The 10,955-nt window shown below is 47.5% G+C and overlaps 1 pseudogene across 1 annotated transcript; it reads left to right on the top strand.

Annotated features, from left to right (window-relative positions):
- The first annotated feature begins 1,543 nt into the window (after window positions 1-1,543).
- On the top strand, window positions 1,544-3,934 carry LOC310780640 (CCR4-NOT transcription complex subunit 4 pseudogene; annotated as a pseudogene). The gene has a single exon. The product of its transcript is annotated as a CCR4-NOT transcription complex subunit 4 pseudogene (transcript).
- Window positions 3,935-10,955: the final 7,021 nt, after the last annotated feature.

Genomic DNA, 10,955 nt, shown 5'->3' with positions numbered 1-10,955 from the left:
CCTCATCACATTGCATCAACTGGTGTGATGCCCAGGATCCTCATCCCACTGGCCAGGACTGAACAGGCTCCACTGAACAGCCGCAACCTTGCCTGTTGATTTTCAACAAATTGTTGTGAAATTTGTGAAACGAAATCTTTAAAACTAATAATTAACTTTTGCAGATGAAAGCATTTTATTTATCAAACAATTTGTGAACAATTATCCTCTGATGTTGGCAGGCTCCAGGAATCTGAAATGACCGGTATGCTTTAATCCTGTGCCAAGCCACGCCCATGACCTAGTTAGGGCCCAACTAGTTCATGGGTGTGGATTGGTAGTTGTCATACCTTGGCATGGAGTAATTCAGAAAAATAAAGTAAACAAACAAAATAATTTAGCACTAATGTACTTCAATACTATACTTATGTTACTTTCTATGCAGATTGATCATTTATTTTCCATATTTTTATGCTGCAGGCTATTGAAAGAATAGGCACGAGCTTGTAAATCACATCATGAAACAAAAAAATTATATGGATGTTTTACCAAATGTAAAGATTAAAATACATCAAAATCTATCTTCGAACGAGTGATGAGATTAACCCACCTAATACTCATGCAGTAAAGGTAAATCATAAAGATAATTTGTCTTGGCGCCTTGTCACGGACCACACAAATCATCAGACAAAAGCTATCATTATAAATGACTAACAAAGACCGCATACAGCATCATTTCAATAGGGCTGAACAATAGTTAAAGTATAGTAATTACTAGGGTATTGCCCCCTTCGGGGCTGAAACCCTCAGACGCAGCTCGGCCGCTATGCGGCCTCGCCTGCAGCTCAGCTGCTGCGTGGTCTCGCCTGCTCTATTGGCATGCACAGCGCACAATCGCCTGCTCTATTGGCATGTGCAGTGCACAATTGCCCAAGTTCACATCACTGATGACATCACTGTCACTGATGGTGGCAGTCACTTTAAATAATTTTGCCAGACACCAAAACTGCTTATCTTTTTGTAGTAAGCAAGTATTTCATTGCTGCCTTTTGCTTGTAGAACATGACATCAGTGATGATGTTGAGCAATTGTGATGTCACCAGTGATGTCACTCAAGCAATTGTGATGTAATCAGTGATGTCATCAATCATGTCACAAGCAATTGTGATGTTATCAGTGATGATGTCATCATAAATCACTGATGTCAGTCACAATGCCTCCGTGTGTAAGTAGAAAAGGATCTATGACATCACTGATGATGTCAGACATTGTGACATCATTCAGTGATGTCATAAATCACAGATGGTCACTTATGCTAGCGGTGATGATGTCATCAGTGATGTCACTCGAGCAATTGTGATGTCATCGGTGATGTCACTGGCACCTTAGCTAAATACAGACAGGTTCTGTCATCTGCCATCAGAAGGAGAAGAGATTCGAAGAAGAAGATTACCCACCTGTGAGAGGCAATGTGTTGCAAGGCACCCTGTCTGCCGGAAAGCCATTAGAGGAAGAAGAACAAAGAAAAGAGCAGCTACAACACACACCCATGCCGTGTCATAGGATGTCCCACAGCCCTGAGATTAAGGACGACCCCATGAAGTGCCCCCTGTGCATGGAGCCGCTGGATATTGATGACAGCAACTTCTTCCCCTGCACCTGCGGCTACCAGATATGTAGCTTCTGCTGGCACCGCATCTGCACAGAGGAGAACGGCCTCTGCCCTGCCTGCAGAAAGCGCTACCCAGAGAACCCTGCTGTGTACAAGCCCATGTCACAGGAGATGACCCAAAGGATGACAAATGGGAAGAAGCGGAAGCAGAAAGAGAAGAAGCAGAAGGTGACGGAAAACCGAAAGCATCTAGCAGGTCTCAGAGTGGTCCAGAGAAACCTGGTGTTTGTTTTGGGTATGTCACCACGGCTTGCCGACCCCGAGATCCTAAAAAGGCACTTTGGGAAATTTGGGAAAATCCATAAAGTGATCATCAACAACAGCACATCTTATGCAGGTTCACATGGGCCAAATCCCAGCGCATATGTCACTTACATCCGCTCTGAAGATGCTCTCACAGCAATACAGTGTATGAATAATGTGGTTGTTGATGGTAGAACACTCAAGGTTTATTTAGGCACAGCTAAACACTGCAGTTACTTCCTCAAAGGTATGCTGTGTCCCAAAGCAGATTGTATGTTTCTACATGCTGAGGGGGACAAAGCGGCTAGCTTTACTAAAGAGGATATACAGGCAGGGAAACACAGAAGGTGTGAGCACAAATTTCTCTATGAAATGAACCCTAGCTGTGTACAACCTCCAGCATGTGCAGCAGAAAAGTCAAAGAGTGACTCAACACAGAGGATCAACAACGGAAATGCTAAACACAGGTGGCGGGCACTTGCGGGGCATAGCAAACTAGCCAATGGGCTCTCAGAAGACTGCAAGTCCCCTCCACTGCTAGACTGCTATCAAGAAGTTATGACTTCAGATGGGCTAGATGCAGAGCTGGCTCCTGGCCAGGGTACTGCCCTGTCCCCCTTCATCTGTAACTGTGACAACAGTCGCAGTGACAAGCCTCCAGAATCGATCAGTCTGGTAAATGGAGAGACTTTACAACATATACCCAAAAGTGACTCCCCCTGCGCCCCCCCGGGCTTAACCAAACCCAGCCTGGTGGTGTCCATGCTTGTGGCAGCCCTCACAGACCATTCGCCCTTTATGGGCGTGGCAGCAGAGTCCCAGTCAGTCTTTTCAGACAACAGCAATTTCCGACATCCAAACCATCTCCCTGCTGGCCGGCTGTCCCCCTTCCTCAGCTCCCCCCGTGGTGCCTCTGACTGGCCCATGACGCCTGAATCACAGAGCTTCTTCACATCAGACACAATACCAGTGTCTTCCTCCACAAAGGCAGCCTTTGGTTTTGGCTCATCCACCAAACAGGAGGATGATGATTTGGGCTTTGACCCATGCAACGTCTCCCTTAACGCCTTGGCCGACCTGATAGACAAGGAGCTCTCGGTGCAGGATCAGACCCCCTTGACCCCAGGGTTCCTCTCTCACAGGTCCCACCACGACCCCAACCTGCTGCCCCCCAGCCCAAACCCTGGCGCCTCTCACCATTTCCCCAGCGGCCCTCCTCACCTCCCCCAGCCACACTACAGCTCCTCCCTCCACGGCAGTCACAACAGCCAGGCCAGTCAGCAGCAGCAAGTGACCAGACACACCTGGATGAGTGTCCCCACACGCAAGAACCTCACACACTTGAACCACTCAACCAGTGCTGCCTCACACCTGGATCTGCCCCCTCAGCACAACACGGGACTGGGAGGGATCCCCATCTCAGAGAACAGTGGCTCCATAGATGGCTTAAAAGTGAAAGAGTGGCAGGATGGTCTGAGAGTTCTCCCCTCCAATATTAATATCAACTTCAGGTGCCTCCCAAACGCCTCTTCATCCTCCTCATCCTCCAATAATGTTAACCACATCAGTGGACCGGTAGGGCTAGCAGGCATCTCACACAGTCTCAGCTGGGACAACGCGACCAGTTGGATGGACCCTGCTATCACATGCATGCCTGCCTCAGCGGCCAGCAGTTTAGACTGTCTCCAGGATGACAAGCGGCCACACTGCATCAAGTCCCTGCAGGCGCTCACAGAGATTGGCAGCCCAGCCAGCTCCACGGTGCCCACTCACCAGCCCTTCCACAGCGGCCTCCTCGACGGCCACCTCCCCCTCCACCACAGAGCCGCCAGCAGCTGGGCTCCCTACCTGCCTCCCCCCACAGCCAGCCAGTTCCTCTCTCCTCCCCCAGGCTTCCAGACAGCCTTCAGACCTCCAGGCCAGCCTGCCACAGAGCTGCTACAGAGTGCCGCCACTGAACACAGACTACAGCAGAGACTCCATCCATTCCCACTACCATCTTATACCCACTCATCCTATACCCCCAATACCTACATCTGAGTATGTGCAGAACTTGCTAGGGCTGCCACGATTATCGCATTACCGCGGTTATACAAAAAGTCATGCCCATCGCAGGGTCAAGCTGATTCTTGCATAATCGCTTTTTTTATGTTTTTGCTTGTAAAAGTTATGTGATCTGAAATAAATGCATTAGTTTTTAAATAATCATTATAATTGTGTGACATATTTTTTTCCACAGCGTGGAAATTTCCACTCACCAATTGGCAGTTTTCTGATCGGAGAAAGTGCTTTGATCTGCTGGCCGCGATTAAAAGGAGGAAGCACTTGCAGAAAAACAAATTATACTCACAAATCTCAAATGAATTTCTGTATTGCATATGTCGGATTTAGTCTAAAATAATCTGCAGAAACTAATATAAAAAGCTCAGAACAAAAATGTGTTGCTGGTAAATGAATTCCGCCTTTAAAGAGCACATCATTCAGCCGCGCCTACCCCACTCCACAGTCTGCAACTCTTGTGGGTACCCATAGAACCAATCATCATTCAGATATATTGAGGTGAATATGGCCATGCCTGTTTTTCCGTTGCCAAAATTTTGTAAAAATTTTGAGCGGTGTTTAGCCCCCCAGGTGCCCCACTAACTGCCCCCCCCCCCCCCACACACACACACACACGCCTCTGTACATCGCTGATGCAACACTTGGGTACTTCTGGTTGTTACCGGGAGGTGCCCATGCGGTCCAGAGCGGAGCTGACTCACAACTACAGGTGAGTGTAGCCTACCTCTGATTCAATCATGGGTATTTATGAATTATTGCTCCAGTTTCTGATCTTTCTTTCTTACATTTACTCCAATTGTAAATAGAATCTGTTGTTGACTCACCCCCATTAGAGATATTATACACCCTCGCTTATGCTATTGGGCAGGGACATCAATGGTGGCTTAAATCATGACATGTGTAGGTATGGATGTTAGCTGTTAAAGAGACACACCACATCATAAATGTTACAGCTTACAGACCCTGTCGCAGCCAGGAGTATAACAGTATACATAGTGGTTAATGTGACAGCCAGTAATGAGGTGGTCATGTCCTCCTGCTCCCGCTCTCTACTTTATACATCCAATCATAAATGGCCTCTCTCTCTGCATAACAATTCAAATTTGATCACTTGCAGATGCGGAGAAATGACTTTCCCTCTGGAACATACATTTCCTCTTTTTTTGTTGCGCCTAATGCAATTAGAGAGGTGCATTACTGGGAGTGAAGATTGGAAATGGAGCGGTCTGGGAGGGGGAGGAGTCAGGATAGAACGAAGTGAGTCAGAAGAAAACGATAATGTCACATGCTCCTGTGAACCCGGAGGAGAAAGTGCAATGAGAAGATGTGCTGCCATCGTGAAAGCTGCATCATCAGAAGTCCTTGAAATGGGAAACACAAGAAGTCTTTCTTTCAGCTCGTCTTGTTTCATAAAATTATGATATAACTATATTTTTGGCATTTATGAATCTAAGGAATGCTTGTGTTTATTTTTTGAATTTTATACCAAGTTCCAAAAGGGCTCCTCTTTAAAAACACATAAGCACAATCACAGGGATAAGACTGAAATAATGGAATAGGGAAACGGGTATTATCTTAATAAATCCATGCTGCACACTCAAAACATGGGAAAATAATCAAGCAAGCTAAAAAAAAAATGCTTATTGGTCTTTGTGCATGTAGCCAAGCTTGATTAATCAGAGTGGTTTATTTATTTAAATCCAGCATGGAGCATTTAATAGTGGCCATGATGTTTAACATCCATTACAAAGCTTGGCTACAGGACTGATGACCTACTGTAGTGAGCAGAGTGACTAAGGTGGTCATTTATTTCATTTGATGTATCCATTTTCTTCCTCTCTTCTCCTCTAGATGTTATATTATCAGACAGTAGATGGACTGTTCCAATTTGTTACACTTCTGTGTGATTGTTCCAAACAATTAACCGCACAGCAAAGAGAGGAGTCAATGTTTCTTGATATATGCCATTCAGATCAGAATAATTAGTCTAGTCATTAAGTTTGCTGATAATATTTCTATCATGTTTTCAAGAGAGGCCAGTTGGTAGGATTTGACAAACTTTATTTAGCAATCGGACTGGGGAGGTGGGTGGGGCAAAACAACGCTTCGGAGGACGGCTTCAAGGGAGATGGACTGCCGTGAAGCTAGCTGCTGCTATGATCGGCCAGAGAGAGAGAGGTGGCGTAGAACCCTTGCTATATATATGAGGATTAACTGACGTCATATTTGACGTCATAGAAGACGTCATACTAGGACTTTGACTGACCACGTTATGCTAGAACTTGACTGACGTCAGGGGATGATCGGATTATGCATGAGTGGCCTTCTGCTTGAAATATGGTCTGGAGACCTCACTTCAATCATGAGAGGCCAGTTGGTAGGATTTGACTAACTTTATTTAGCAATCAGCATGCATGGCAAATACTTTGGCGCATGACTCCATTGGCCAGTGGCGCTCCTCTTGAGGCAAGAGGAGGGCACCTGCATAGGCTAGGAGATCCCCTGCATAGGCTAGGAGATCCCCCCCCGTGGGATCAGGAGTCAAGACTCGTTGGTGGCGGACTGGGGAGGTGGGTGGGGCAAAACAACGCTTCGGAGGACGGCTTCAAGGGAGATGGACTGCCGTGAAGCTAGCTGCTGCTATGATCGGCCAGAGAGAGAGAGGTGGCGTAGAACCCTTGCTATATATATGAGGATTAACTGACGTCATAGAAGACGTCATAGAAGACGTCATACTAGGACTTTGACTGACCACGTTATGCTAGAACTTGACTGACGTCAGGGGATGATCGGATTATGCATGAGTGGCCTTCTGCTTGAAATATGGTCTGGAGACCTCACTTCAATCATGAGAGGCCAGTTGGTAGGATTTGACAAACTTTATTTAGCAATCGGCATGCAAATACTTTGGCGCATGACTCCATTGGCCAGTGGCGCTCCTCTTGAGGCAAGAGGAGGGCACCTGCATAGGCTAGGGGATCCCCCAAAAGGAAGATCTGATTACCGGAGGTTAATTGAGATCTGCAGGCGCCGGTAGTTGATGGTACTTTTCTGGCCTTCGACCTTTTAGCGACTTACAGCTATTTGCGGCTGGCGCTCCCAACTCGGTCGGGCCTTCGATCTTGATACATTAATGTTTAACTTGGCGCTTCCCAGCTTGGCCTACTTGGCCGCCTTGGCTCCTCACCATTTTAACTTGGCCTTCTTGGCCCCCTGACTTGGCCTTCTGACTGGCCCTGGCTTTCTCTGGCTCTCTCTCTTTCCCCCCAAAAATTAACCGGGAGATTTACTGCGCCTTACTGGGCGCCGTGCTTTTCGGGGAGCCACCACCAACGAGACATTATTTGGCACGGAAGTCCGGGACACTGTTCGTTGCCATGCTTGCCGATGAAGGGAGGAGGGTCCTTTGGGCCGCCGGTATGGCCACCCGCTCCGGGCGGATGTAGCTGGAGAATGCTGATGAAGACCGGCGGCCCGTTTACTGGAGGGAGGCGGAGGACACTCCTTGCACGGCGGCTGAGGTGGCCGCTCAGATCCTGAAGGAGTGGCTGGAGAAGTTCTTCGTCGGGAGGTTGCACTTCTGGAGCGTCCGCTTGAGGTGCAGGACGAACCAGGATCTTGTCATGTGGTGACGAGGTGCGATGGGGAACAGGGGAGCCGGGGGCCGGTCTGGGGCCTGAGCGGTCTTTCCCCTGATTTTGGGCTTAGCTGCAATGCTGTATGGGTCAGCAGTCATTACGTGATGAGATTGATGAGCTGAAAATAAACAATATGACACATGGACAGGATCGCTAGCTGGAGAGGCAGACAGAATTCACCCGATGCAAAATTCTTATGATAATAGCTTCAACGCTCTCAGCCCTTTCAGGGACGATTATTTCAGAATTACGAGCCAGTAATTCATGGGAATGCAAGCATTATTAGTAGCTATTTGAATGAAAATATACGGTGCTGGCCGGTGATGATGTCCTCAGATGGCGACCATCTTTTCCCCCCATGGGGAAGTCTGGGCAGATTCACGGTGATTGACGGGACCCGGCCTGGAGAAGCACTGATGCTGAAGTGCCATGGCATCTCGGGCACTCTGGACAGACCGGAAGATCCATGGGGCAAACGGTTCATTCTGGCGGCAACCCTATAGAGCTGAAATGTAATGCTTAATGCATGGGATATAAAGAACTGGTTAATAAACAAGTAAAAGAAAAACAGTGGTTTCACCAGCTTGCGAGTGCACCATAGACTGCTAGTTGCAACCATGGACCCATCATAAGATGGACTGGGCATCACACTGGTTCAGTGAAGCCGCTGCATGTTAGATCGCCGCTCTGGCGGTTGAATCCAGCATTGGGTCACGAGGCCCGCCTCCTCATGTTAGTGGTTGGGAAAATCAAAACCGAAATAGTCACAGTATACGTCAGATGGTTTTTTTTTTTTTTTTTTTTCAAAGGTGGTTTGTATCATTTTTAGATAGTCATTATCATGCTAATGCCTGTGCAAGTGGTCATTTTTCTGATCTTTTTTTTTTTTTTTTTAAGTAGTTATTTGACATGTAAAAAGGGGATAAAAATGGATGATTGGCAGCTGTGGCAGCCAGTCTCGAGCCGTCATTGGCTGGACAGGCTCTTCACATTATAGATCTATCGTCATAGACAAGACACGCGGCTTCATTGTTATGTAATGCTGCCTGGAGGTCGGGTGGCTCTGCTGGGTGTGTGGGGCCGGGAGATGGGCTCTTAGCTTGGGTAGTGCAGGCCTGGAGGTCGGGGTGGCTCATGGGATGAGGCCTAGTAGTAGGCCTACACACGCACCGTTAGCTCATCGCTAGCGGATTAGCATCACGTACGAACAGACGTTTTATTTTTGTAGGCTATTAAAGCAACAAACGTTTTTTATATGCATATCTGGGGGAAATGCTTTGACTGTGGGGATGTTCGTTCTTCACAAGCTCCTCTCTTAGTAACGATATACCAGGCGATGGACCGGGCAGCCTGGCTCGCGCACTCAATGGGCTAATGTTAGGTTGGGCTGAGGGTGAGTGAGGCCTGCCTCCACTTCCGGCCCGCGCTGAGAGCGCTGAGAGCACTCAGCAGCAGTGCGGAGATCTGAAGTCTCCGACAACCAAAATCAGATTTTCGTACAGGCGTCATTTTGATAAACTGATCTCGTAGTGGGAATCTTCCTGGTTACTTTCGGCGAGACAAAAATATTACAACTTAAAGTGTAATATTTACGGAGCTAGACTGTATATAAATATGCAACGCACTGTGCGCATTCTAGAAACAGCAGCTCAGAGGGGCGTGGAGCTCTCAGAGGTTCTCAATCAAGGGTGCTACTGCGCAGACTCTGGTTCACTGATCTGGCCGGATTTTGGCTTCAAAAACATACGGGGAGGAGATAGGGACACTCCCTCCATTCATATTATAACTCAATGGCTGCAACTTGCAGTGATATGTTATGGTAGGCCAACATATAACAATGAGATTCGCTGCCTCTTGTTACGTGACTAGCGTGACACTGTATTATTTTAGCTTTGGTATTATTTATGGTAAAAGAAACGCCAAGGCATTTCACTTTGAAATTCGTTAAGAACAGGAAGTGGTGTATTAAGACTGGGTAGCTTGACACGGAAAAAGACGTCAGCATCCCCTGGGCCGTCTGACTTCGGTCTGAAAGTTATAACACTCATTCGAACTGATGCTAGGACATGCTCCATGGGCCAAGGGTGTTTTGAATAACCCGTTGCGTGATTTTTTATTTTTTATTTTTTTTACCGGCATATCACGTGATCTCAACAACGTGCTGTCAAGAAGAATTGGGAATGAAATATACGATGTGCGGTGATCATCAGGCAGCGACATGACATCTTTCAACTCACACAAACTCCCGTTTATTTACGGTTAAAGACTTAACTGCCCGGTGATAGCAGAGGGATCCGCGCCTGCTGTACAATTGACCACGGGCGAGGTTGAGGGGACTGCCTGGTGCTGCCTGCTTACCTGGAGAATTGCCTGGGGACGCGATGATCGCGGTGCGGAAGCCTGAATGCTTGGACGCCTGGACACCCGTCCGATGAAGAATAGTGGGGCTGCATGCATGCTGCTTGCTGAACGAAAATGTTAGTCACTGATTGTCAGTCTGAAAGTCTGTTGTTGACTTGGGGCGGACTCCTGGCTGGAGGGAAATGGCCGCTTTGCTTGAGCCGATTTGCTCCGTGAATGGAGATAGCAAGGAAAAGATTGACGACGTGCAAGACAACGTAGAACATGGCGTCTCACGGCGGCCCCTCGCAGTGGAGCGCCCCGCGTTGGCAGCCTGCGGCCCGGCCGTCTCGGAAGGCCAATGCGCTCCGTGCCGATCCGGAACAGAGTATCGTTGTTTGAGCTGTCGTCGCTGCCCATGGACTGTTCTGGCTCGGGATCCGACATACCAGGAGTGGGGAGCGTTGAGAGATCCGCGGGGATTGTCCACGGGTAGAGAGGACTTGGGGGTGCTGATTCGGTCTGCAGATATGGTGCAAAACAACGCTTCGGAGGACGGCTTCAAGGGAGATGGACTGCCGTGAAGCTACTGCTGCTATGATCGGCCATAGAGAGAGAGGTGGCGTAGAACCCTTGCTATATATATGAGGATTAACAGACGTCATATTTGACGTCATAGCAGACATCATACTAGGACTTTGACTGACCACGTTATGCTAGAACTTGACTGACGTCAGGGGATGATCGGATTATGCATGAGTGGCCTTCTGCTTGAAATATGGTCTGGAGACCTCACAAGTCTGTGTCATGTTAACTGGTGTATTCAGAGCAAATAGGGAGATATAGAGCATTATCATCATGCTCTATATCTCCCTCTTTGCTCTGAATGAGTGAGAAAAGGAGAAAATACTGAATAATTACATCACAACAGTATCCTAATGTTAATTAAAAATGAGATATTCCTCTAAATATGGCTAAAAAAGGTAAAAAAAAATACATTTTTCTTTATTTAAAATGATATA

Source organism: Poromitra crassiceps (assembly GCF_964638095.1).
Source record: "Poromitra crassiceps genome assembly, chromosome: 8".
Taxonomy (NCBI): domain Eukaryota; kingdom Metazoa; phylum Chordata; class Actinopteri; order Beryciformes; family Melamphaidae; genus Poromitra; species Poromitra crassiceps.
This window is presented reverse-complemented; position numbering and strand designations above follow the sequence as displayed.